Source organism: Ochotona princeps, chromosome 2 (assembly GCF_030435755.1).
Source record: "Ochotona princeps isolate mOchPri1 chromosome 2, mOchPri1.hap1, whole genome shotgun sequence".
In the NCBI taxonomy this organism is placed as follows: domain Eukaryota; kingdom Metazoa; phylum Chordata; class Mammalia; order Lagomorpha; family Ochotonidae; genus Ochotona; species Ochotona princeps.
The window spans coordinates 90,433,389-90,461,173 of NC_080833.1; the positions used below are offsets into that span (position 1 = coordinate 90,433,389).

Genomic DNA, 27,785 nt, shown 5'->3' on the forward strand with positions numbered 1-27,785 from the left:
TTTAGCTGCTAAACCACGCCACCGGGCCCTGTTTAACATTTTCATTGGGAGTCTGTCTCTATTTGGGAGAAACTTGACCTGCAAACTGCACTGTTACCTTCACCTCTTTGTGGATAAGCAAATCTTAAGCACTAAAATACTTTATAAGGAAAAACTCATCGGTGCCATATTAAAAATGTGTTCTTTGTCTAGAAGTAATTTGAGTTTTAGTATTAATTTTCATAGTGGATTTTTTCAGTAAATTAATTTATTTGAAAGGCAGAGGCAGATTGATAGAAAAAGAAAGGCATTTTCATCTGCTGGTTCATTGCAAAATTGGCTGCAACAGCCAGGACTAGGCCAAATTGAAGCCAAGAACCAGGAAATCCATCCAGATCTGCCAAGTGGGTTTCAGGACCCAGGTGCTTGGGCTATCTTTCACTGCTTTTCCAGATACATTAGCAGAGAGATGGGTCAAAAGTGGAGCAGCTGGGACTCAAACCAGTACTGGCTGCCGGCATCACAAGTGCTGGTTTAATTCACTGTGTCACAATGTTTCCCTAGTCTAAGTGTGACTTGAGTTGAAGCTGTTTGATTAATGAAAGTGTTATACTGTTTAACAGTATGGAAAAGGACAGACATGACCAAAAGGGGAAAAAATCAAACAGAAAGATACATTGGGGACTTTTAAAAAATTTGATTTAGAGATTTCAATTTTTTAAATAGAAACTGTCACCTTAATCCACTCCGATCAGTGTTTTATTTAGATAGTTCTGGCTAAGAATCATTTAATCTTCCTAATGTTAGTAATGTATTAGGTATGTTTATGACACATTTAATTTCTGCTCATTACATTTATCCTACAAAGCACCCTATTGCTTTCGCTTTTTAAAAAAGATTTATTTTTGTTTGTAAGGCAAAATTACAGGGTGAAGCGAGAGACTAAGAGAGAAAAAAGAGAGAGTGAGAGAGATTGTCCATCCCCTGGTTTTCTCCACAGATGGGTACAACAGTCAGAGCTGGGTTGGTCCAAAGCTAGGAGCCTGGAGGTTCTTCCCAGTCTCCTATGTGGGCCATCTCGTTGGCAATCCAACAATGAGTTGGGTTCACAGTAGAGCAGCCAGGACTTTAACCACTAAAGGCTTCCTGTTATTAATCCTAGTTTGTAGGTGAAGACAAGGATCAACAGAGATTGGTGACTTGTCCAGAGATACACTACTGAGGAGTAGGATTAATTCCTCACTCTTTTTTTTTTATAGATTTTATGTTTTTTCTTTTATGATTACATGATTGATCAGGGTTGGAAGGACTGAGGTTTAGGGAAAATAGGGTGAATTCATTGCTTCCAAATTTGCTATTTCCTCTTGTTGTTTCTGAGGGAAAAGGAGAGACAAAGGGGGAAACCACTCATGACTTTTAACACGCCCTAGTACCCAAGGATGAGGGACTGCCACCTCATATTACCCAGAGTCTAAATGTGTACATATTACAAGGGTTCTTTCCAAGTAGTTTGGGTAGTTCTGAAACGCTGCTGATTTTACCTATCCGAGGATGATGTCACCCTCCCAATTCCTCACTCTTTTCATTGCAAAATGAAGAATTTTGGCTAAATGCTCACCTATTTGTTTATCATGCTAAAATTTGCATGTATTCTTGGTAATTTCCTTGTTTGTTTTCTTGTCATTTCTTTTCTCCTCAAACTTTATTCTTCTGCGGAAGCGAAGGGCTATTTTTATTAGCAAAACGTTCTTTTCCATTATTGGCAAGACAAGAATGTATGACCTCCCCAGTGCTCCTATAAGCTATGCCCGTGATGGCGCTTAACACACTTGCTATGATTTCTTAGGTGCAGTTCATCTGCTAGTTCAAGGAACTTATTCCTGACTTTATCCTAGAACTTTGAGGGTGTTTTTAAGAAATGACCACGTTTTAGGAATGGAGTTCACTGACTTTTTTTTTTTTAATTGTCTAGGAAATTTTAATGCAATTCTGAGGATTGAGAATTCATCTTATAAGTCCTTCAAGGAAAGGGAGATTCAACCATGTCCAGGAATTCAGTGTTATTTCTGGTACCTCTACGGATAGTTAATTAGTAATGGTTTGCTGAAGATAATAATTTTAGAATGCTGACCTACCATAATTTTTGCAATATAAATATTTTATTCATTTTATCAGTTTTCGTTGATGAGGACATGAATGGTAGAATATCATCAAGCACTGTATCATAATGATAATGCTAGCTTCAGATTTAATTAGTACTTCTCCATTTCCACCACCAAGCTGTTCTTGTGAAGCTCAGCACAGTGGTTTCAGACTCAAGAAGGAAAAACATACTGCAATGCATGAAGTTTTAACAATAGGGCAATCAGAAAGTGAGATTTCTTTATAAGTTGTGTGGGATTTGAAGGACTTTTTACCTTTGGGTTCATTATATTCTGGTCAAATTTTTTGTCATAAGACAAGAGACATTTGAAAAGTCAGCAATCTGACAAAGGATCCTGGCATCAACACACAGCGGGCTTCTGCCTTGGGCAAGTTCATAGGAGAAATTGATTGTTTCCCTAGGGAGTCATCACGATATTACTAGATTTCTTAAAGCCATAAGACCATTAAGTGGGGTTCTCAGGACTGTAATATATCCTTCAGGTCTTACTTCAGTGGCAATCAATGCTCATAGTCCTTCTTTCAAAGGACTGAAAACATGCTGGTATAATTAATGTCACTGAAATATTGTTTTTTTTCCCTTTTGCTTTCTGTTTTTGCCTAAGAAAGTTAGGCAAGTTACAAGATAAATGTCTTACATGGAAAGCTATTAAAATTTGAGACAAAAAGCCAGCCTCTAATGATACTGGGGTGTTTGGGGCAATGACTAAAATTACTTGAATGAGATCAATCATGAAAATTCTCTAGGGACCATATTTCAACTTGGCATAAAATCCTGGATTCACTTAACATATGCAGGAGAAGAACTCCAAGTATTTTTAAGGTCAGTTGGGTAAAGGTTCATAAATTTGTTAGTTGGCTATGTCTCTGCATAGGAGCCTAAGTAATTTTAGTGTTGACAAGTACAGATTCTTGCTAAGGGCTGTATGAAATTAAATTCAGCAATTCAATACAAATCAATATCAACTTACTGAAGTCCCACTATTTTCAAGGCTGGATACTTAGAGAAGAAGGAAGTTTAGTAAGACACAGTTCTTTCCTTCAGGGAACTTACAATTGGGCAGAAAACTGCAGCTTTTGATTGGCAAAGAAGCCAGGTTTATAAAGTAGCACAGTATTAGGGGAGATTGATTTAGGAAAAGTTAAGTAGATTCCCATTCCCAATGAATACCATTCTACTCATTCAGCTGTAATCAACAACTTATTTATTTCATAGCACAACTTTGGATAAAATATGATATGCACATAATTTCCCTGAAATTAAAATAAAAATTTGTATGTATTTCCATAAGCATGAAGAGAATACTTTTACCCTAAACATCTGAATCTGAGAAGCTTTGGAGGAATAGTTTCACTGAATTAAACCTTATAAATAACTCAGTCATATTGATTTTCAGCTGAGGAATTCAAAGTTTGCGTATGCACATTTGTTCAGCAAAGTACACATCTTAACATCATTGTTGAGTGCATTAGCTTCCTGGAAAGAACTTCGTATGCACTTAAAACAAAGCTTAAAGATGCTGTGGTACTTATCCGAATTGAAGTATGCAGAAAATTTGGGAGTTAAAGGCAATGCCGTAATGGGCTTCTTTAATGGAGCTGGGTGTTTTAGCCAGGTCTTCCATGTGGGTGCAGGGGAGTAAGGATTTGGGCCATGCCCACTATTTTCCCAAGCACATTAGCAGGAACTGAATCGGAGAGGCAGTCAGAACTCAAACTGGCACCCATTTGAGATGTCAGTATTGCTGGCAGTACCTTACCTATTAAGTCCCAATGTCACCCCCAGTATTATAATTACCAAATGTAATGTGTAATGATCTAATCAAAGCAATCATCCTATCCATCACCTTGAATACTGACATTGTCCATAAGAACAGTTGAGTTCTAGCCTCCCAGTGATGGTAAAATGCAAAAGCATTTAATTAATTGTATTTCCACAGAGTATAATAAATATCAAAAATAAATAAAAATAAAATAAAACCTACTCTTCATTTATGGCTATTTGGGTCTTTCATTTTCATTCCTCTCCCCATTCGACTCCACATGCTGACACTCGTGCTTCTGTGAGTTTGTTTTAGATTCTATCTAGTTGAGGGCATGTTAAACTTGTCTTTCTATGTTCAGTTAATTTTACTGTCTGTAGTGTTTTTAATTCCATTCATCTTACCAAAAATTATATAAAAATGTCCCTTTTTAAGGTTGAAGAGTATTCCATGGATATATGTTCTATGTTTTCTGTATCTGTTCATTTGTACATAAACACATAGGTTGATCCTGTAACTTGGCTATGCTGAACCTGGTTACGGTGAATTTGAATATACTTCGACATATGGTGAGCTTCAACATACTAATTTCTAATCTTCTGGGCAAATACTCAGAAGTAAGATTGCAAATGCTATGAAGCTTTGCATGTTTTATTCTTGTCTCTTTAAGTGGAAAGCCAATAGATTAAATTTATATTATTATGACTGTGTGAACATTTTTCAGTCTTAAGTCCAGAATTATAATTTTACTTTCTTCTCCAGAGAATCAATAACGTAAAAGGAGAATAGTTGGTGTCAGTGTAGACTAATATTTTTTTAGTCTATCATCAGCTGTGAAAAGTCGTGTGATATTTTACACAAATTAATAAATAATCTCTATTCTTATGAGTTTGTATTTGCCCAGTTTCTTGCATTATTTGCTTATGTTCCTTCTGGTAGCCTCATATTTATCATATCAATTTTTTCCCCACTTTCTAAACTCCCATTTGACACTGCTCTTCCCTTTTCTCCTTAACAGAATCTATAGTTTTCTGGAGCCCGTATCAAATTTTTACTTATCATTATTTTTCTAGAGGATAGCTTAAAGTAACTTGCAAAGGAGAAGTGTGTATGAACCAAACATTGTGTAGGGTTCTAGATGCTCATCTTGATTGAGAGATGGGACATTGAATGCTAAGTCAAAGAGGTTTTAGTTCACATTTGACAAGGTGCCATTGGGCTCAATACTGCTAACTATGTTTTTTATTTATTTTTTCTAAGGGATATGTTTTTTTTTCTTTTGTGTTACATTGCATTGCATTAGGTCATGGTGACAAAAAAGCTCCAAATCTTGTAGAGAACAACAGTAATAAGCAGGAATAGTAAAATAGTAAATCATACTCCCAGAAGACATTATGTCTTTTTCCTTAACCTTGATATTCTGTAAAATTGTGATCATGTCAAGATGGTTCCTTTTCTCCTTATCATTCTGCAGTCTTAGTAGATTCCCATAAACCAAATGATTTCTGTCCCTCTTATGGTAAGGCTTTTATTGTTATTATCTCTTTAGCATCTCTGTTCCATTGTTTGTTCTATGTGTCTTATCTTTTTACTGTGTAGAAAGACACACATGGAGACAGATGTGTGGAAGACAGGGAGAGCTACTTTCTACTGATTCACTTGCTAAGTACCCCCAATGTCCAGGCTATGCCAGGTTGCAGTCCAGAGTCAAGAATGATTCAGATCTCCCCTGTAGGAGGCAGTGGTTCCACTGTTTGAGGCATCAGCTGCTGTCTTCTTGAATCCATACTGGCAGAAAGCTGAAATCAGAAACCCGAGTTGGGAATCAACCAATGATTTTAAATAAGGGTTACTCTCATTTTGAGTAACAACTTAATCACTGGACTATCACTTTTCATTATTTTTCATGTTAACTCCATGGTATTTTGTTTAAATCATTTCAATAGAACTTTTGGAATTTTGATAATAAAATCATTATTTTAGTTTTCTTTTTTCCCCCAGAGTATTTCGTTCTTGCTATAAACAAACATTCCTGTACCTCTGTGAGTAAATCCAATGGATTATTTTAATATTAGTTTTCTTCCTGGATTAACTCCATTTCTCTCAGGATGACCTTTTCTGCTTGCTTATCTTAATTTTCTTTCGAAGGAATTTCTGATTTTGAGAAGCACTGTTGGGGAGTCAATGCAGTTTTGCTTTAGTTAGTGGCATGTAAGGCAATGGCTACCCTAAAGCAGAAGTACAAAGACTTTGCACAGGATCCTTATCTTTGCCCAGACAATTAGCTTAAATCTACTTAACCCCCTGCCACCCGCACACCTGAGACTGCTTTATATTTTCTTGCCTGAAAGCATGAACACGGATTGATGACTACTGCCAACAACAGCATAGGATATGTAATAAATCTATGTTTATTTTTGTAGCAACATTTAAAAAATGAAAATGTGTTTGCATTTCTGTAAGGTGAGTTTCACCTTACAAACTTTTACTTCAGAGTGGTTGGAAGTCTCAGTCAACCCTTTCACCCAGTAAGCATGATAATCAAGTTGATCTGGCTTCTCTATGCTCCTTCTCAATGCCACTGTGAATGATAGATATTTTGGTGAAGTATCCAAGATTGCAGATTTGCTACCTTTTAAATCTAGGATTTAACACTAGAATATTTTACACCATGACTCAGTAAACACAAGGAAACATCAATGTGCATTTAACTAAGATAAAAGTTTCACAAAGATACCTTTCAGTGTACAAAGTACAATGTACTTTCCTTATTTCAGATTCTACAAATTCTGATAAAGACTTATTAAATTGGTTTTTTGATTTATTAATAATTTAATTGTCAAAGGAAGTGTTTTAGGGTATGTTTCTGAGAAGTAAATAAAAATGTTCTTTGGGATTTCAAGTAAGTATCACAAGATGTCTACTTTAAGAATATCAAGTCTATATATATTTTTAACTTTGTTTTTTAGCTCATTGCCTTATGATGTTGTATTTAACATAATTCTCAGTATGCTTCATGATTTAGATGCTTCCTTCAAAATCAAAACTGAGAAGAAAAGCAAAACTAAAATGCAAAAGTGACCCAATAATTGCCTAATATGATAAAGTTATGTGTAGCTATTGTTATAATTTAGGACATTGTGTAGTCATAATCATGTGTTTTTAAATACATGCCAATTACAGTGTTTTTCAACAACTTTTTTTTTAAAGATTTATTCATTTTTATCACAGCCAGATAAACACAGAGGAGGAGAGACAGAGAGGAAGATCCTCCGTCCGATGATGCACTCCCCAAGTGAGCTGCAACGGGCCGGTGCGCGCCGATCCGAAGCCAGGAACCCGGGAACCATGAGCCCCCCCACCCCCGGGTCTCCCACGCGGGTGCAGGGTCCCAATGCATTGGGCTGTCCTCGACTGCTTTCCCAGGCCACAAGCAGGGAGCCGGACGGGAAGTGGAGCTGCCAGGACTAGAACCGGCGCCCACATGGGATCCTGGGGCTTCCAAGGTGAGGACCTCAGCCGCTAGGCCACGCCGCCGGGCCCATCAACAACTTTTATTAAGAAGATTTACCATTTGTTGTTGCTTGATCTTGACCTACTTCTGTATTATGGGTACCCATTAAGAAGGCTCTAAACGAATTTCTCAAGGACTGAGCCACAAAAAAGAAAAAACTATCCTAAACATTCTAGTGGAGAATGATGTATTAGATTTATACAAAAGTGAGCATTCTGTAAGATTGATTTAAGTTTGAAAATAAGAGATAAATGAATTCAGCAAAAAACCTAAGGCATGTTCAGTTATATACAATGAAAGAATTACATATCCAGAGCTGCTAAAAGCAACAACAACAAGAAACAAACTAGGCAGTGAATTCTAAAGCAAAATTAGATCTCAATGAAATCATCTTTGACATAAAAGTAACTGTGAACACACCCATGGTTATCATCAATTGATTATGTGTTGTGTAAATGAGAGTTTGTTTATATTTGTTATTTTAGGAATTGAGTAATTTTCAAGTAGCCAGAAAGTTGCTTGAAAGGGCAGTCTGAAGTGGATTCTGTCACGGTGTTGAAAAACCTTAAGTGAGGAAGTAAAACACGCCTAGTAATTTATTTTTTTTTTTCACTAGAGGTTGGGAGGAAGGTGGCTTTTTAAAGTTTATCAGAACCCTTCCAAAAAAAAATGTTGCTGAGGATTTCTTTAAGTCACATCCACACAAATAATCATAGACTAGAGTGTCATACAACTCCATTGACTAGGTATAGCAAAACTGCAACATTTTCATTTTAATGAAATGTCAGCTCCCTCCATTGCTGTACTATGCATCTTAATGTCCATGGTGTCTACACTGACTTGGGTCCCCAAGGCTCTGTCATTACGTGGCAATTCTTTTCTGTAATTTCTTGTGACACTGGGTGCTTAAATCCTCAAGAAATGAGAGGTGAGGCAGGGAGAATTCCTGCAGACTGACTTGCTATATGCAGAACATTCATTTGCATTATTCATTAGATAAGAACACTGATTTGCATCTCATTTTGGTTGTCTCCTTTAGGTGAAAAAAATGCCAGAAGATTCTTCATATTCCCCCATTTTTAAAAAATAGGAATAACAAGTATTAGGGACTTAGAGTGAATTGCTGTCCTAGATTTGGTCTTGAACCATTTGCAATTTCTCTTTAGAAAAAGCAAAACTGTAAGCAGACCCACATCCCCAAAACACTGTGCATTTTCCATTTGTGTTTAAAATATGTGAAGATCTAACATTTGATGAAATATTTGAATGCATAACTATATTTTATTGAAATGCAAAATGAGACATTTATGATCTATATCTAACATTAGGACTGTTAGAAGGAAGCAGGCAAAAAAAAAAGTCTAGGCACAAGTACAGTATTTATGTATCCCTACATCTCACTTTAGAGAAATATCCTAGCAACAGAAACATGCCATGGATTAGCAGATAGTACCACTAATGCATTCCTCCCCCCTTGATGGTCAAATGCAAATCAAATTTTGCTTTGTATGTTATTTTGTTGACCACTGTGAGTTAAGATAATATTTTCTTGTAAGTTTTAGTTTCATCATTATGAAAAAGAAACTCACTGATGTCTTAATAGGGTCAAAGTTCTATGGTGGTTCTTAGAGTTCCTGCGTTAGATACAAGAAAAATCAGAAAACATATTTTCTTCAGCTTGCAGTCTCAAGTTCCCACTATCCTAGCTAAGTTCCAAGCACTAATCATTTCATCCAATATCTTATTAGTAGTTCTTTGGGATGCGGAGATGTGAATTTCCCAAAAGATGCTGTTTAGTTGGCACCATTGGCGCATTCATAAAAGAAGTAAGATATTGAGTGAATATAAATTTTCTTTTAAACTTTGTTTCTCTTTCTTTTTTTGTTCCTTTCCTTTTTACAATTTAAAAGGAACACACACACATACACACACACAGAATTTTCCATCTGTTGGTGACTTCAAGTGGCAGCCTTCTTTATCCTTCCCTGAGGGGAGAGGACAGAGGAACTGGAGACTTATTCTTCTGTGTGTTAATTTGTTGCTCTTTAATTGCTAACTGAAGAGATGATGCCATTCAGTGGAAGATTGCAGTGAAGCTAGTGTCATGGATCAATCACAGCAGCTGAACATGAAAGGGAGTTCCAGTGATATTAGGTGGATTTGTAACAAAAAATATAGTGTCAGGCAGTCTGGGATGGCCTGTGTGAGTGCAAAGATTTTTGCACAAGTCTTCCTGAACATAGGTGACAGATGACTGAACCTTTTTTATTTCTCATTTCTCTTAATGTGAATTCAGCGGTAGAAGTGGTCATTGCAAATACTGACTACCCTTGTTCTTGGAGCACCTCCTCACCAACTGCTGTTTATTCTTGTGTGGTTCCTATGATGCAAAGCAGCTTCTTCTCTTCTTTCTGGCTTTGCCTGGCATGCAGCAGTGTTGAAGACCTTTTGGCATTCCCACAAGGAGCACCATTTCTGAAATAGGCCCCATTGGCACTGGACTGAGCTGGAATCCTATCCAAGTTGCAATTTTTGGCAAGTGATGAGTTAGATCAGCTTCAAATTGTATTTTTCTTGCAAGGGTGATTATTTAAATGCATTTTCCACTGCAAACATTCAAACATTTTCAAATAATAAAGTTTCATTTCATTTACTTAAGTAGAGCCAAATGGTGCCCATTCAAAGTAATAAACGTTAGTACTGAATATCAGGGGCAACTTAAGCTCGGCTATATTAATTTTGGAGGATTATGCCATTTGGAGGACATTAATCTTTTGTTTTTGTTCATGTCACAGTGGGCTTATTGTGCCCTGCTTCATGAAAATGTCACTGGTGAGCTAGTTTCACCACAGAATCAGATCGGTGTTTCTGAATTCTGGATGAACTAAGTAAAGTGATTGCATTTGGATGTGTGCTACCCAAATGCATTTGAAAAAAATCATGGCTGTGCTCACTTTAGCAGCACATATAATAAAATTGGAATAATACAGAGATGATTAGCATGGTCCCTACACAAGGATCGCACATAAAAAAAAATCATGGCCAAAAGACAACATGATTTTCTCCTGTTTTCAGTTCCCAACAGTAAAACAAACTTATCACTGATTATCTCAGCAAGTGATAGCATCAGTCACCCATTTGCCTAATCAAAACCCTGTAGCCATCATTAGTTCCCACTTCATGTCATCCTTATGATTGCTTTTGCTATATAATGAATCACCCTAAAACTTTGTGGCATAAAGTAAATAACAGCATGTTAGAGAGAGGAAACTGTTTAGTCGTCTTCAGTAAATAAAATCAGCCATGTACCTTCTGTCTATATCTTTTCTATGTTTAAAATATGCCTGGCCCTTCCCCTAAGATTCCCAGTCTTGACGTATTGTCCAAAGTTTAGGATATTGTCTTCCAAATCAAACCCAGTACAAATGCAGCGCTTCGAATCTGGCATGACACTGAACCTCTGAGGAGCTTTGAACAAAAGATTCCAGTATCTCCCTAACACATTCCCAACATGTTATGTGGCCAGGCATAAGATAACCACCTTAAGTGTTCCCATTAAGATATATGGAGAAATGGAAGACACAACATAGTCACTGCCTCAGTTACACAGCTTCACATTACTACTTCTGAGAGAAGCTGCCTTTATAAAGAGGAAAAGACTTATTTAGATTACACGTTTGGAGACTCATGTCCAAAATCAGGTGACCCATTGATTTGGCTTTTTATGAGCATGGCAATGGTGGAGCATTGAGTGTGGGGGAAGGAGGTTTACACAGTAAGTCAAGAAACAGAGAATCACTAAGCATCACTCCGCTTTGATCACCAGCCCTCTCCAAGATTCTGCCAAAGGCAATTGCTGCCACCATGATTAAAGGACCTGTCACCTGCTACATACTGAACTTGCATTAAGTTTCCACCCTCTTAGAACCTGACTTTGTGGTGTTTGGTCTCATGGGTCTGGACATCAAATCTTAGTCAAATCATAGCATTATTCAGTGTAATTCTGAATGTAAGCAGTTGTCAATTCCTTGATCCTGGGAGACTTTTTGTTTGTTTGCTTTTTTCTCTAACAGTTGCGTCGTCCCTGGCATTTGACTCTCCTCTCTGATATCCATCTTTTTTCCTAATACAAGACTCATATTTGGGGTTGAGTAGTTTTTTTCACCAGGCTTGTTGCTCAGAGTGTCTCATGGGTTCATAAACTCTACTCCTTTCAGTAAGGTGTTCAAGCTGACAAAATTGGTTTTAAAAATTTTGGACTTTCTGTGTGTTCTTTTATAAATCCACTACGTTGTGCAACAGATATACATAAAGGTCTCTTCCAAGTAATTCTTTTTCTACCACAGGCTTCCTGTAAACCTTTATGACACTATCCTTACATTTCTTAGGTGTCTATTGTTTAAAAGAGGGAAGTCCTTAAATCCTGAAGGCTCTGTGTGTGTTTGAAAGGCTTGTAAGGAGCGATCTTAATCTTTCTGGAGTGTTAGTGGAGGATTTTCCAATCACATTCGTGTCTTTATTCCAACACTGAGACATTTTCCTAACAGACCCCAGATTTGATATTCACACTGAATTCCTTTCTGTATTTCAGAATCTCCTGCTAGGAAGTCCTGAATGAGCAATATTTTGCTTTTTCAAATACAAAAAAGGTTTTAATAGATTATCTAAAGTTTTTCCTTTTTTTTAAGCTTAATTTCTTATTTTTCTTCAGGACTCTTGATCACAGTGTTAAATATAATAAAAGAAACAGCATTTTAAATATTCTGTTTGAGAAATATCCTTAGCCAAATCTACCAAATCACTAATGTACTTTTAGTTTTCAGTGCAGTCAATGGCATTACTATGCTTTCTGATACTACGTTGCTTAGTGAGCATCTTCATACTTTACAGTGTAGGTTTCCTCTCAAACTTGCTAAATTTCTACTCAAGGCCCTCCTTCCTAACTTTCACTAGTGCTTGTACTTAGTTCACTAATGTTCACTGTCTCCACAAGGTCCTTCTAGCTTCTGCCTGCTTCCCAACTCCAAAGCCAGCGTCGTGGGCTTTAGGATTCTGGTCCAGCACCCCTTCATTCTAAGACACACTTTCTGCTTTACTGGCTGTTACGGTGTAAGAAACCATTTTTGAAATGCTATGTCAGACAGTGAACTCTATTAGAAATTGTTTAGCACAGGAATTCACACAGGGTACAGTAAGGATGACTTCTATGTAGAGTTAAGCTGGGAGAGCTGCACAGCTTGGGGCAGGTGTCCTTCTTGGACTGGAATCATTCTATGCTTCTTCTCGCACACATCTGACAGTTGATATTGACTGTCGATTGGGTTCTCAATGAATGCTTATCACTGAGGCATCTTCATGTGGCTTCTCCATGCAGCAAGAGCTTCCCCATTGCATGGTGGGCCGAGGCAGGTCTAGCTTAAAAGGTGAGACTCTGGGCAGGCAAAGTATGTTAGTTTTATGGGATTGCTTTGACAAAATGCTCCATAGTGAATGACTTAAAAACAGGGATTTATTTACTGACAGTTCTAGAAGCCAAAAGAGAGAAATCAAAGTGTTCAGAAGACAGCATTTCCCTCTGACGGCTCAAGGGGCGACTCTCCCCTTGCCTGTTCCTAACTCATGGTAATTACTGGAAATCTGTGACATTCTTTGACTTGCAACTGCATCACAGCAAGCTTAGCCTCCTCTGCTCGCATGACCTTATTCCCTCTGTGTGTGTGTCTGCATTTGTGTATTATTTCCCCTTATATTAACACTGGGATCTATCCGAATTCACTATGTCATCAATAAATAATACCTGTAAAAACTCTACTTTTGAGCCCAGCGCGATAGCGTAGCAGTTAAAGTCCTCGCCTTGAACTCACTGGGATCCCATATGGGTGCCGGTTCTAATCCCTGCAGCCCCACTTCCCATCCATCTTCTTGCCTGTGGCCTGGAAAAGCAGTCGAGGATGGCCCAAAGCCTTGGGAGACCTGGAAGAGGCTCCGGGCTCCTGGCTTCGGATTTGCTCAGCTCCAGCCATTGCGGCCGCTTGGGGAGTGAATCACCGGATGGATGATTTTCCTCTCTGTCTCTCCTCCTTCTCTGTATATCTGCTTTTCCAATAAAAAAATAAATACATAAGTCTTTAAAAAACACAAATCTACTCCTACATAAGGTTCTTTTGGTGATTTGGGTGGACATGAGATTTTGTGGGGCATTATTCGAGCTTGTAGAAAGCAGAAACTGCTTTGTTTCCATTTCAGCACCAATTTGCTGTGCAGTCATAATAACACTGAAGCTTATACATTTTTATTATTTCTTTATTTGAATGACAGCACAATAGTCACAAATCTCCTATCTAGCTGTCCACTCCCCAAATGCCTGTTTTGACTCCAAGCCAGACTGACAAAACCAGAAGTTAGGGACTCAGTCAAGGTCTCCCTTCCTAGTGACAGGGATTCAACTACTCCATTGCCTATTCCCTCCCATAGTCTGTGTAAGCAAGAAGCTGAAACTGTCATTCCGCTTTGGATGCAGGCAAACCCGGAGCTCAATGCCAATCCCACACTGAAGCTGAGAGGGAAGGGGAGCAGAGCACTCTTACAGATAACTATTTAGGGGAGTGTGGCCAACTAGGATGATAATATGGAAAAATATGTGGGCTATGAGATAAAATGGTGATATTCCTTGAAAAATGAATTTTCCCACACTCTTATCCAATCTTCAACCAAATTTTATTGGTTTTACCTTAAAATAAATACCAAATCTATTCATTTACCTCTTGTTATTCAACTATGCAAAGTATAATCATTTCTCATCTGAATAAATGGATCTTTCTGTCTCTATTCTTGCTTTATCTTACCTGTTTACTAGTAACTGCAAAATGAGAGCCATTAAAACAATGAACTAACTCTTGTCACTCTTCTGCTTTAATCTACTTGGAATCCTTCATTTACAAGTAAACTAAAATCCAGATATGTTCCCGTGGCCTAACTGACCTTGCATGATATTTCCTTGGCTTGTCTATTCGTCTCTATTCTATTCCAACTTCTTCCTCAGTTTTAATCTCTAGCCACGCATGCCATCTAACAGTTATTACCAAGAATGCCTCAAAGATACTGTGTTTGTGCTTTGTTCTACCTGGAAAGCTCCTTCCTGAATTTTTCATCAGCCTTACATGTTGTATACTCTAAGTTCCACAATAAATGTTACCTCTGTAGATTATAATGAAGATAGTAATTACAGTTAAACTTCTTTTGTGTTAATTCAAAACATATGCCAGACCCTGAAGCGAGATGTTCTACCTGGATTATGAAGTAATGCAGATGTTTAACAATGTTCCCAAAAGTTATCTACCAGAATATGTATATGCCGTGTATCATACATCCTGTGCCACAGGGTTTAAAATTATACTTTGGATCCTTTGATTCTGGAGACTGTGCTCTGCCTTCTGCTGCCTCTGCAGAAACACTGCCCCTCACCATAGTGTTAGTTACAGCATCTTTCCTTTTTCTCATGTCTTGAGTCATTTGCTGTTATTATTTTTACAATATTTGTGCTTTTGTTTATTGATGATTGTTCTCACTAATATTGAACATTTTGGTGGTTGTTTTTCATGGCTGTATCTTAACTCCCAACACCATGCTTGGCACACAGTGAGTACAAAATGAATGAATGATGAATAAATGCGGTGACGTGTTGGTAGTGTTTCACAGCTAGCTTTGGATGAGCTGATTTGGAGCTGTTTTTGAATTTTTATACTCCTACTCTTAGCCAATTTCAGTTTGCAGTTTACAATTTCAGCTTAACAACTGGCATAGAAGGTTCCTGAACATTAAGCTTTTGTGCCTTGACAAATGAGTGAATGAATAAATATTACAAGCAGCAGGACACTTCACCACAGTGATGGTTTTGAGGAGGTGGCAGAGTCTCCATCGCTCCCTAAACCCTTGAGGTTTTAGCTCACATGGGTGTGAGGGTTGAGAGCATTGCTGTTACGAGGACTGTGGGACAAAGAAACACAGGGAAGAGTGAAGCGCTATACTTTACGTACCTGAAAAACAGTGTGGGAGAAACACAGAGACCAGATACTGTCATTTTTTTAAAATCTTGTTTTCTGTGTCCCAGGTAGTGTCAGGGCACATATGATTCAGGAGGAAGGATGACTCTTTACCTTTTATAGGGTGAGGACAGCAGAAATTGTGACAGGAATAGCTAAAAAGTAGGAAGGAGAAAAAAGCCATTAATATTTCAAGATAGTCTTAAAAATGCTCTGTTGCACCTCCGGCTATGAAGAGAAATTCTCTTGAGACTAGTCGTTAGCTTTTTGTGCTTCATAATCTTACGAAAGATTGATTTATGACTGATGTATTTATTTGCCTCTGTGTGTAACACAGAATGGCACAGGCTTATTTTTAAAGAGCATATATGCTACCTGGTTTTTCTGACATCGTATGTGACAGTTCTTAATTACAAAAGAATCTGTTGATTTATTTTTTCTGGATCAAAAGTTTCATAGTTCTGATTGATATGAGCCTGGAAATAGCTCTCCATGAATCTGTATTGCTTGGTGAGACTGAATTTACTGCATTGGGTATGAAAGTCTTGACAGATGTTGGCTGGCTGCAGCATCAGGGTGGTAAGAAAAAGGATAGTACTTGGTGTCTTGTCTCAGTCATGGCAAAGGTGTAATGTGTCATTTAACTGACAGGTTTATACATTTGCCCCATGTTCTGAAACCCCTTCACACTTTGCATTGATAACACCTCCATTCATTCTGGGATTTTGAATGAATAAATCCTTAAATGTTCATATTGTCAACTTTGGAATCCAGAATTTTAAAACTATGATGCATAGTTAATTTTGCTATACAATGCTGAATTAATATCAAATGAAATGCCTTTCTCATTGTTAATGTCTGAGTGTCGAGGTGAGAGTCTTTAAAAATAAGCCACAGTAATCACTTTTCTTGAAATCAAAAACATCATGTGTATGTCTCTTGGTAATCTATCCATTGTTTAATGGACCCAGAGCCCTTTAGACAGCACACAAATCCACAGAACAGAGCAGATTTTTGCATTAGGATTCCTTATTTAGCTGGAAAATCAGATGTAGGCAGAGTCCCTTATTGATTACTAATGAGACGATCAAGAGTAAGTTTTTCCATCCAAGGTAGCATTCATTTAAATTTAAAATGGTCCTTCCTGGTAATCTCATTTGGGAGAGTGGTTTACAAATGAACAGAATTTTTCAGAGCATTAACTCTGTATGATTTTCAGCGATGTCCTGTCCAGTAGGAAAGAAAAGCCATTGATACACAATTGTATTTGGGTAAGAGACTCTAAGAATTTTGGATAATTAAGAAATACAAATAAAATTTGTGGAATTAACTCTTAATTTTAAAAGATAAAGGAAGCAAGCAGAAGAATGAGAATCAAGATTACCAGTTCTATCAAATTACCCTTCATTGTTCAAATATTTCAAAATTGCTTGATATCTTGATTCCATTTCTTTTTTCTTTTTTGCCCCACTCATTCTGTTTTATTTTTCTTCATGGCTTATAAAATCAAATGCCATTTTATAGTTTTATTTCATTGAATGTCTCTAATTAAAATACAATCTTAAAATAATCTCATAAAATGTGTATTATGGAAAATTGCATGGATTTCAAATTTATTTTGTACCAAACAATCTGGCAATTTTTAAATCCTCATTATTTTTTCTGGCTATTATTATTCTTATTTTTAATGTCTGACTCAGGTTCATGAAGTGTTTTAACAGTCTACACCCCTCTAACATGACTTCTACATATGTAATCTATGAATTGTCCTACATCCTTTTTAGAAGAGCTCTATATACTTTATTCAGGACAAATAGATACTTCCAACATGATCACATTTAAAAACTGAAGTATTCAGTATTGTAATGCGAAAGATGCAAATGTCTGTGATCTGGCAAGTCGTAAGTTAAAATCAAAGTGCCTAACTTGAAGAGATGTTTGTATTCCAAGGTTCATAGTAGCAGAAAGATGAAAGTAGTTCAAATGTCCCCGATAGATGACTGAATGCACAAAATGCAATATGTATTTATAATGAATTAATATTCAACCTTAAAAAGGAATCAAAATTTCATACATGATGAAACACTGAGAGCATGGAAAATATTATTTATGCTGAGGAAAATAAGCAAGTCAAAAAATGACCAATATTGTGTGATTGTGCTTGTGTGAATTCGCCAGCATAGTCAGATTCATGCACATGGAAGTAGAATGACAATTGCCATAGAGTAGGGGAAGAAGTGAATGAGGAGTTGTTGTTTAATGGATGTGTAGTTTTAATTTGGGAAGATTAATGTTTTGGAGTGGGATTACAGTAACAATTGCACAACAGTGCAATTACAACTAATTTTACTGAGGTGTGTCCTTGAAAATGGCTTAAATGGTGTTATAGTGTGTACAGTTTTCTAAAACTAAATGAAAAGCAAAGCAATAGCTTGCACGGTGTTGTGGGAGAAGCTGGGAGTCTATGGGCATCTTTCTGCCCGATGTAGGCTCCTGTCACTTCTTTGTGCTCTTGGAAATCTTATTTTTACACAAGTATTGAGGATGGGTAATGTCCAGAGTGTTCCCTTGAGGAATTTGGGTGTGCTTTGTTCATATCCTTATCCCAACAGCTGCCATCACTTGTACTGTGTCTGACCATAGTTGTTCCCAGAAGTCTTAAGACCTTCTGGCTTCAGAATCCCAGCTGTTCACCTGATACACCAGTGCCTGTGGTTTTGTGACCTGGTGAACTCTCCCTTCATTCTCCAACACACAGGGTCCCTGAACACACATATTAGCCTGGAATAACTTTCCTGAATGAAGTTTCCTTAGAAAGTTTCCTTAGAAAGTTCATTGAAAGTTGGAATCAAAAGACTCATTTATCTTGTTTTTAAAAAATGTTCAAAAACCATAATGTACTTTTACATTGTACATCATGAACTCAGACTTCTCGTACTTAGGTTTCAAAATATTTCTGCCCCAAATAAGCTTAACTTCCAACTCCATTTTTTTCTGTAAGATATCTTTGAATTTGCTGAATAAGTTTTTTTTGAAGGAGGACTCTTTTCCCACTTATTTCCAAAATATAGTTTAAAAACCTAAGACACAAACACTGCCATAAGTGATAAAATGCACTTTGTTATAATTGTCATTTTATACATATAAGAATCAAATCAAGGACTTGATTCTAATATTCATGTTAGTTCAATTGACTCACATCATGCATTGGAATATGACTAATTCTGAACAATGGAAATTGATAGGGACCACACCCTCTCTGTCATTTCACAGGATAGCTTCCTATTTGGGACAATAAGATGGCTTTTTCTCCTGGTATTTTCACCCCTCTGAAAACCCCATCCACAACTCCTTCACTGCTGCCTCTCAGTACCACATTGTTTTCTTCACCTCTTTTGCCGTTTCACGTAGCATTCTTTATGTGATTTCCAGTTGCACCTAATTGCTGCTGTTGCTTTGATTTCAACCTTTTTGTCTTCTCCAACTCTGGATACCTAACTGCCAACATTTCTGTATCTTAGAGTGAATTAAACTCTAGAACTCAGCCTCCACCTATCATTACTCAGTCTTCTGGTATTCCCTGTTTTTCTCTGGCCAATAGCTCCTCCTTATAATTCTCTTAATAGCAGTTACAGTAACTAATATTATTACATGTTTACTGTCTGTTTGGACACTTTCACTGCAGCAGCCCTGGGAACTAGATTTTTGCTGAGATGAAGAAATACAAGGTGAACAAAGTTAAGTAACCTGCCTAAGCACTCCAAAGGGAGGATCAGGCATTCAAATTATAACACTTGTATGTTCAGATTGTACTTTGCCAACTTACTACCTAGTCGTAAAATCATACATACGTAACATAAATTTTTTTTAGTTTATATTCTCTTTATATTTCCTCTTGTAGTTCAAAGTCCTCATGTTCTCACCTTGAATATTTCTTTACCTTCAATTTTACTTCAGATTCATTCTCTCTTTGGAACCAGGTCCCCTCCCTCTCTCATCCTGTGTCCCTCCCTCTATTGCTCCATCAGAGTAACTTTATAAAGAAAGGACAAATAGTATCTCTCTCCTGTATAAACTGTCACAGATTCCATCTTCTCTCCTCAGTCAAATCTAAACTTCCTTGCCTTTTATAATCATGTCCCTGAATTCATGCATTAGGCTTTGTGTTTTAATTTCCTGTTGGCTTTTTCTTTTTTTTTCCTTCCTTCCTTCCTTCCTTCCTTCCTTCCTTCCTTCCTTCCTTCCTTCCTTCCTTCCTTCCTTCCTTCCTTCCTTCCTTCCTTCCTCCCCCTCTCTCTTTCTCTCTATCCTTCTCACTCTCTTTTTTTTGTCTTTTCATTTTAAAGGCAGATTTAGAGAGAGAAAGATCTTCCATCCAGTGATTCACTCAAAATGACTGCAACAACCAGAGCTCAGCTGATCAGGAATCAGGAACTTCTGACTTTCCCACATGAGTGCAGGGGCCCTAGGGCTTAAGTCATCCTCCACTGCTTTCTTAGGCCAAAAGCAAAGACTGGATGGGAAGTGGTACAACTGGGAAATGGAATGGTGCCCATATGGGATGCCAGTGCTGCAAGGCAGATTAGCCTGTTGAGTCACTATGCTGGTCCCTCCTGTTGACTTTCTTACACATTACTTCTAACTGTTCCAAACCGCCTGACATTGTCTATGAATTACGGCTTGCCATTTTTGTTCCTTTCCATGCATATTCTCCCCTGCTTAGAATTTCTTCCTGGCCCTTCTGACAACACACTCATTCTTCAGAATTCAGCTTAAATGAAAGCCCCTATTCTAGACTGCTTGAGACAATAATCAAAAATATGGGGGTGGTGACCAGTGCAAAGCATTGTCTGACTAGCAGTATCTTTTTCTGTAGTATTCACACAATCTGTCTTTTTAAAAATTGGTTCTTAGTTAACTACAGCAACACATATATCACTCTCACCTTTTAAAACTTCCTAGTACACTCAGATACTTAGGTGATTTTTTTCCTCTTTTCTTGCTTTTCTTTCTCCCATTCCATCATGTCTTTTTATCTCAGTGCAAAAAGATAATTCCAGTTATGCCCCACATCTGTCATGCTCAAAATCTGTGTCTAAGAAAAGATGTTCTATAAAAATAGCATCTTTTAGTGATTTTAAATAGCATTAAAAAATTTGTAGAACATGTGATCAAATCATCACAACGTTTCTGACCCATCTCAATACAATTTTCTCTTTCTCTTCTTTTCTTCTTTGTCTATTTATTATTTGATAGGGAAACAGTAGGGAGAGAGAGAGAGAGAGAGAGAGAGAGAGAGAGAGAGAGAGAAAGAGAGAAGCTGGGAGCCAACAACTAATTCAGGTCTCCCACAAGAGAGGCACAAACCCAATTGTTTTAACCATCTGTGCCTCCCAGGGTCTGCAGTAACAGAAAGTTGGAGTCAAAGCCTGAGTTGAGAGACACAGGCCATCACATTTATGACACAAGCATCTCAACAGACATCTTATGCTAGGCTAAAGACCCATCTCACGGTTCTATGTAACTTGATTCTAGTGTCACACTGGGTCCAGTCCCACTCCCACACAATTTCTCCTACTTATATTTAGTATTCCCTCTGTCATTTGATTTTTCTCCAGCCACTTCATCCTCCTTGTTCTTTAATATTCCAGTTATGACCTGGGCCTTCGCACTTTATTTCTTCTGCAAGGAATATTTTCTGCATATCAAATAATTTATTCTCATCTTTACCGTGACCCTGATCCAAATATTTTCTTCTCAGCAGCATCCTTATAATATATAAAATATTTATTCTAACTATAGATGATTGTTATATTTCATCAGCATATCTTCTTTTTCCTCCAAATGTCAGTGCCAATATGGGTTGCATTTTCCAAGCTCAAGTCAACTCAAGGGCATATGAAATCCTTGGAGAGGTGCTGCTGTGTGGAGCAATGTGTGTGTGTGTGTGTGTGCATGCTTTTGAATGTGCATGTGTGTACCTGCATGTGAGGGGTTAGGATTGCTGGATTCGATATAGATCATTCAGTTAAATTTAACTCTGTATAAACCATACATATTACTAATATAAACATTTTTGTTATATGCAATTTTACTGTAAAGCCATTCATTGTTTATCTGAAACTCTAATGGAGAGTGTGTTCTATTTAATTTGCTAAATCTGACCAGTTTACAGATGAAAGTAATACATCTCTGTGTGATATCTTAACATGTGTTGTAAAAACTACTGTGGAACAAGTCTGCAACTCTTGGTTACAGTGGTGAGTTATTCTGAATGACGGTAAGTTGCTTCTTGCACTCAACTGTTGCCTTCTGCAGCAATGAATGACGTAGTCACAGAGTCCTCATTGTAGACAAATCTGATGGGAAATAATGAAGTTTGCTGCTCTGAGATTTTGCTCTTCAGAAACTATTAATTTCATAATGAAATAATGTCTGTGAAGTGTAGCACACTTTATAAGAACGGATCAACAATATTTGATTATTTGACATAAAAAGGACTTCAGAGACCATCTTAGCTACTCGCCCCCTCCCTTTTTTTAAACCAATAACCATCATGGTATTAGGAGGTTCAACAGATTTGCACAGGGTTACATTCGGGTCAAGCCACAGCTGGAATCTAGGTCCCTTGACAACAGGCTCAGCTGCTTCTTCCATACAGAGTTTCTCCTTCAGTGTCCTCTGTGTAATCTTGTCACGACATAATAGCATGCCCTTTCTTGCAGACACTAAGCAGGATCACTTTTATTTTCTCTGTGTAACATCTTGTATGAATGGGTATAATTTGGTGCACCAGGATGTATAAACATTGCCATTCAATGACCGTTGTATTTTTAATCATATATTTATTGCAATACGTTTCTCTGTGTTAAATTAGGTTATAAAATATGTGCAGACAAAAATAATATTTTCCTCAGACTCTTATGATAGTACATATTTTTCCCCCACTTTCCAAAGTGTAGAATCCAAAGCCAATTTTATTACATCTTTTATCATTACAGCTTATTTAGGTACTTTGTGTCTTCAATGATTCAGGAAAACAAATTATTCAATATTTAAACTAATTTGAAGTTTTTTTTTTTAATTTGTGGATGAAATTGGAAAATTTGAACACTGGCTTTACAATGATGTTAAATGCTTGTTAATTCTTTAGATGTGATAGTGGTGGAATGTGCTTTTAGATTTGCTTCAGATTGTATTATGGGAGAATACAGGACTGAGAAGGAAATAAGTAAGACAAGACTCGTCGTAGGTGCTGAAAGGGGTACTGAGACCAAGGCAGGTTCATTAGACTATCCTCTCTGCATTTCTTTTCTGCTTGAAACTCTCACAGAATAGATTGAGTTATGTTTCTAATCCCTAAACCTATCTGATTATTCACAGTTTAAGTAAAAGACGGTCACAAGACAGCAAAGATTCTAGCGCTCATGTTTAGTGGATGGAAATAAGGGTTGTTTTGGTCTGAGTCTCCTTTGCCCTGCCCCTTGCATGAGTATTCTTATGGATTGAGGGAGTCAGTGTGTAATCAAATTTAGAATGGAAAATTCAAATAATCAAGATTTTAATTGGTCTCTGCCTTTATATGTATGTATGTATGTATGCATATATATATACACACACACACATATATAGCTTGGTAACCTCAAGCAAGTGTTGTGATCTTTTCGGGTCTCAGTATTCTCATTTTGCAAACTGAAAAAATTGTACTGTGTGCTTTCATGGTATTTCAAAGTCAGTTTTAAAGTTGTATTACAGGCTTTCCAAATCCAGCATAGTGCTGGCTCACACTGTTTAGCTCTGTGCTCTGTCCCTGTTAATGGAGCAATAGGCTGTTTTTGGAACAGCTGATTTTCACTTGAAATGATTGGGAGCAAGACGCCAAATGTGCTTCCTATGACTCCTTTGTACATGAATCTATTATTTACTTTTTAAAAAATGGAATTGGCTGATATTTTTTGATAGTGCCTAGCCAAAAGCGAATTATGGAAGTTATTTCTCACTTCAAAATTTTTGGTATCATGCTAAAATAACATTTAAGATTTCAAAATGTGTACTTTGATTATAATATTTTCTGAATAATATTCTCTTGCTCTCTATATACCATTTTGTGATTTTATTACCTTTAATAATATCCACAGCATTCTTGATTCTTTCATTAAGTCTCATGTAATAGGACATTGTCCTTTTCAGCAAGCTTAATGCCCCTGCTCGGGACTATCCCTCTTTCTGCATTTTGTCATACATTATGCATGCTTTCTGCATCTAAATTCTAAAACATAGGTAAGACTTGAATATGTAAGGCACAGTCCCAGTTCACTTCAGGCCTATCTTTATAACTGCTACCAAAGTATTAAATTTCACTGCAGTTCTATAATCATTGAAAAACATTTGCTTATGAAAATATGCATTGGGTACTTTATAGTAATACTAAACTTGAAGTATTATCTCAATGTCACATCAAAATTTATCCATTCAACAGGGGTTTAATGAATGTCTTCTAGGTGTGTTAATTTTGAAAATGGATTTCACAGGAAAGAAGGCTTAGAGTAAATTACCAGAGGGCACATATTTCCAATTTTAAACTGATTTATTCATCAGAAAATGTTACTAAGAGACAATTACTTATTCATACACACAGTCCTCCACTTGCACAGATGCTTCAAGATCACCATAATTAATTCAGAGTCCCAACTCTGGCCCTTGCAATGTGAAATGACTCCTGCAGTAGAAGTAATAATGGGGATCCTCACGAAGTCCATAATCAATTCTGTAAAAACCAAATCCTCTCTGCTTACTCAATATATTTGTGATAATCTCTTTTACCAATACATAGCCTTATGAGCCAGGATTTGTTTGATCTCACTTTGAGAGAATCAAACATTCTCTTACCCACATCATTCAAGACCAGTTTCTGTTTGATAGCATAGGGTTACCTGTCAGCCTATTAGAACCTACCATGCCAAGTAGCATCACTGATTTTTTCTGCAGCAGATAAACACGCCAGTAACCATGTCGATTTTTTTGGGCACAATTTTTATAATCATCACTTTCAGCCTTAGGTTTGACTGGTACATCAAAGTGAGTTCTATTGTTAGGTAATTGTGAACATTCACTTATTCATTTGATAATAGTTTGTTAGAATATCCATTTTGTGCCGAATACTTAAAAGAGTGACAAAAACAGTCCTAACAACTTCCATTGCAGAATAACTGAATGATGTGGGCATTTGGCACAGCAGTTAAGACACCATTGTGATGCCTGGATCCCATATCAAGCAAGGCATCTGGATTTGAGTACCGGCTCCACTCTCCTTTCCAGCTTCCTGCTAATGCACATTTTGGGAGATTTGAATTGACTTCCTAGCTCCTGATTGAGCCTGACCCAGATCCAGCCTTTAAAAGTTTTTGAGGAGTTGAACAACAGATAGAAGTACTTCTTTCTTTCTCTCTGCCCTCCAGTTTTTTGAATAAATAAAAACAAATCCTCTGTAATTTTTTTCTTTGATAATTCTAGCTAACACATCCACTAATCATGTTCTGTGCAGTTAAATTATACCAGTCTTCCTGTCACATTCATGATATCTCTACTTTGTTTTTAATCTTTGGGAAAGACATTTTCATGAGTGTTTGTTGTTTGTGGGAAGTTACGGGAACACCTAAGAGGAAATTGTATCTAGAGGGCGGTTGACTGGGTCGTTCTTTCCTCCTCACCAATCCTTTGGACACTCTTGACTCATTGCCTTTTAATACATTTTTAAAATGAGAAATATTTAAAACCCTTTTAAAAGTTAAAAAGTGTTTAGATTCACTGGTTGTTATTTGTTCACACAATTCTAAAGCTTTGCTATAACTTGTTCGTATGAAGGAGGATTGATATTCCATTTCAAAAATCAACTGACATTTCTCCATGAACCATTCTGATTACTAGCAGGTAAAGTGAATTTTCATAAATTTGTTTGATAGATATTTATCAAATACTGTGTACTATCCTGGAATGACAAAACTGAGTCATTCTGAACAGTTTTCTTAAAAATTTTATGAGCCAGTCCCTTTCTGTGACCATCATTGCATTTTTCATTCATATACCACCATTAATTCATGTCTCTTTCTTGTACATCTACTGTGCTTACTTCTATTTTCTTTCTTTTTTACCATTTAAACATTAATTATTTTATTTTTGGGGGGGAAATGTTCCTTTAAAAATTTTTTTAGATGATGTTAACATAGTTGCTTAGGATAGAAAGGATAAAGGATTAGGGAAAAAGTGAGTGTGATCATTTTTTCCAAATTTTCTATTTCTTCTTTCTGTTTCAGGGGCGGGGAGAGGGGATAAGGAGAGAAGCCTACCCTGCTTCCCAAGCATCCCAGTGCCCGGGGATGGGGATGGTCACCAACCCGAGTTTCTGCCCAGGTGTTTTTGATAGTTCTGAAATGTTTTGAATCTCGCCAACTGAAGGATGAGAGAACACTTTCAATGTTTACTGGCTGACACAGGGGACCCTAGGGTTTCCATTCACCCAGATACTTGTTGCCATCATTTGGCTGGAGTAGTTGTCCTGTTTGTTCTGCCCTCCTTCCTCTGGCATGTGCTCTGCAGGGCTCGATGGGCTGCCATAGCCTCCACGTGGATCTGGGCCAGCTGCACACTATTTCATCTTTTCCAGTGAGGAGGACCAGTTCTCGCAAGTGGGTCCAAGGTTCCAGGCCACATGACTGGGGCCCCACCTCTATGGCTCATTGACCTGACACCCACCATACAGGTGGGCCCAAGGACTCAGGCCAGGAGACCCAGGCCTCACGAAACTCCCCTCCTCCCATCCCCAGGCCCATATTGACTTTGTCCATCTCTTGATCTGGCAGGAACAGTGTTCCTGCCCAACTGACCCACACTCATTCCAGTTCTTACTGTTGGTTGTTGCAGCCCTGCCACACCTGGTCCACACTCAAACTCAGCTCTCACATGTTTCAGCAGGAGCACAGATCTAACCCACCCATTCTACTCCTACCCTGGCTCTCATGAGTACCGGTGGGTGCTGGAGTCTAGCCTAGTCTAGCTCTCCCCAGACCCAGTCCCCACCCATGCCAGGGGAGACTGCAGCCATATCCAGTCCAGCCTGCTGCCCCATCCCTGCTCTTGTGCGCACCAGTGGGAACCCCAACCCAGCTGGGGCATTCCCTCAGCTTCCCAACCAGGTTTGTCCCCAGCCACAGATCTCGTGCATGCCAATAGAGCTTGTTGTTCCACAGGGGTGAGCACCCATACGCCTCCACAGATTTTGTCCCCAGAACTGATTCACTCATGCGCTGGTTAGTATTATGGCCCAGCTTCACATTACCCATTCCTTGTTCTGACTCACTTGTGAGTATTGTGATCTAGGCCTGGCAGGTAGACCCCCAGCTCTAGCTTTAGTATGTGCCTGTGAGTGGTATTTGGTGATGGTCTTTGCTAACTAAGCCTGTTCAGACCTCCCATGTGTGCTGGAAATTTGGCCTGATCCTCAAAGTTCCTCCCATTCCACACTCCAAATAGTTCAGTCTCAACCCCCTTGCTTTCCTGCTAGTACAGTGGCCATGTCCATGGAAGTCCCTTGGAAGTCACTGCTCACCTGGACATGAATCCTCAGGTATTTGCCCCAACCTGTGCCATCCCCCAGGCCCCTTATATGCCCACACCTCCAAGTCCCCAGAGCTTACCACTGAGTGGCATGAGGGCTTTGCCTTGTGCCATTGCTACCCTGGCCACCTGACCCAAAACCCCACCAGCCACAGTTAGGCAGCTGGTGGGGCAGAAATCCCTGGTCATGATCCTAGGCTGCCCTCTATCCTGCAATCCATAGCTAGGAAGCTGGTGGGCAGAATTCCTGGGTCATGAGCCTAGGATGTTATTCAGCCAGTGAGGTAGAAATCCTGGGTTGCACCTCTAGGTACCCTAAATTCTACCAGCTGTCACTTATTTTTATTTTCTCTTGCATTTTATACAAAGGAATTCATATTTGTCTAGTGCAAATCTTTCCAAGGTTTCATTTATAAAAAGCTGAAGGAGATGATTAAAATATCCTTCATGTCATGTCAACCTTATCCTTAGGAACTTGTATACCTATTTGTATTAACACCGCTAAATATATCTTGTTACTCATCTTTCATTTCTACAGACACTGGTGGAAAAAAAAACTGTTGGATGACCATCACAGGCAGGAAGATCTTTGCCTTTATGTCATGTGTGTTTGAATTTATCTCTCAGATCATCTTGCTAGCGTCCCTGCTTTTCTTTCTTGACTGTTTTCTGAATTGTTCTCTAATTCCAATTCACTATCCACTTAGCCTT

The 27,785-nt window shown here is 37.9% G+C and overlaps 1 protein-coding gene and 1 pseudogene across 1 annotated transcript in view; both read left to right on the forward strand.

Annotated features, from left to right (window-relative positions):
* Positions 1-27,785, forward strand: part of NTNG1 (netrin G1) — a 360,887-nt gene that overhangs the window by 48,615 nt on the left and 284,487 nt on the right. The window lies entirely within an intron of this gene.
* On the forward strand, positions 10,366-10,481 carry LOC118758688 (U6 spliceosomal RNA; annotated as a pseudogene).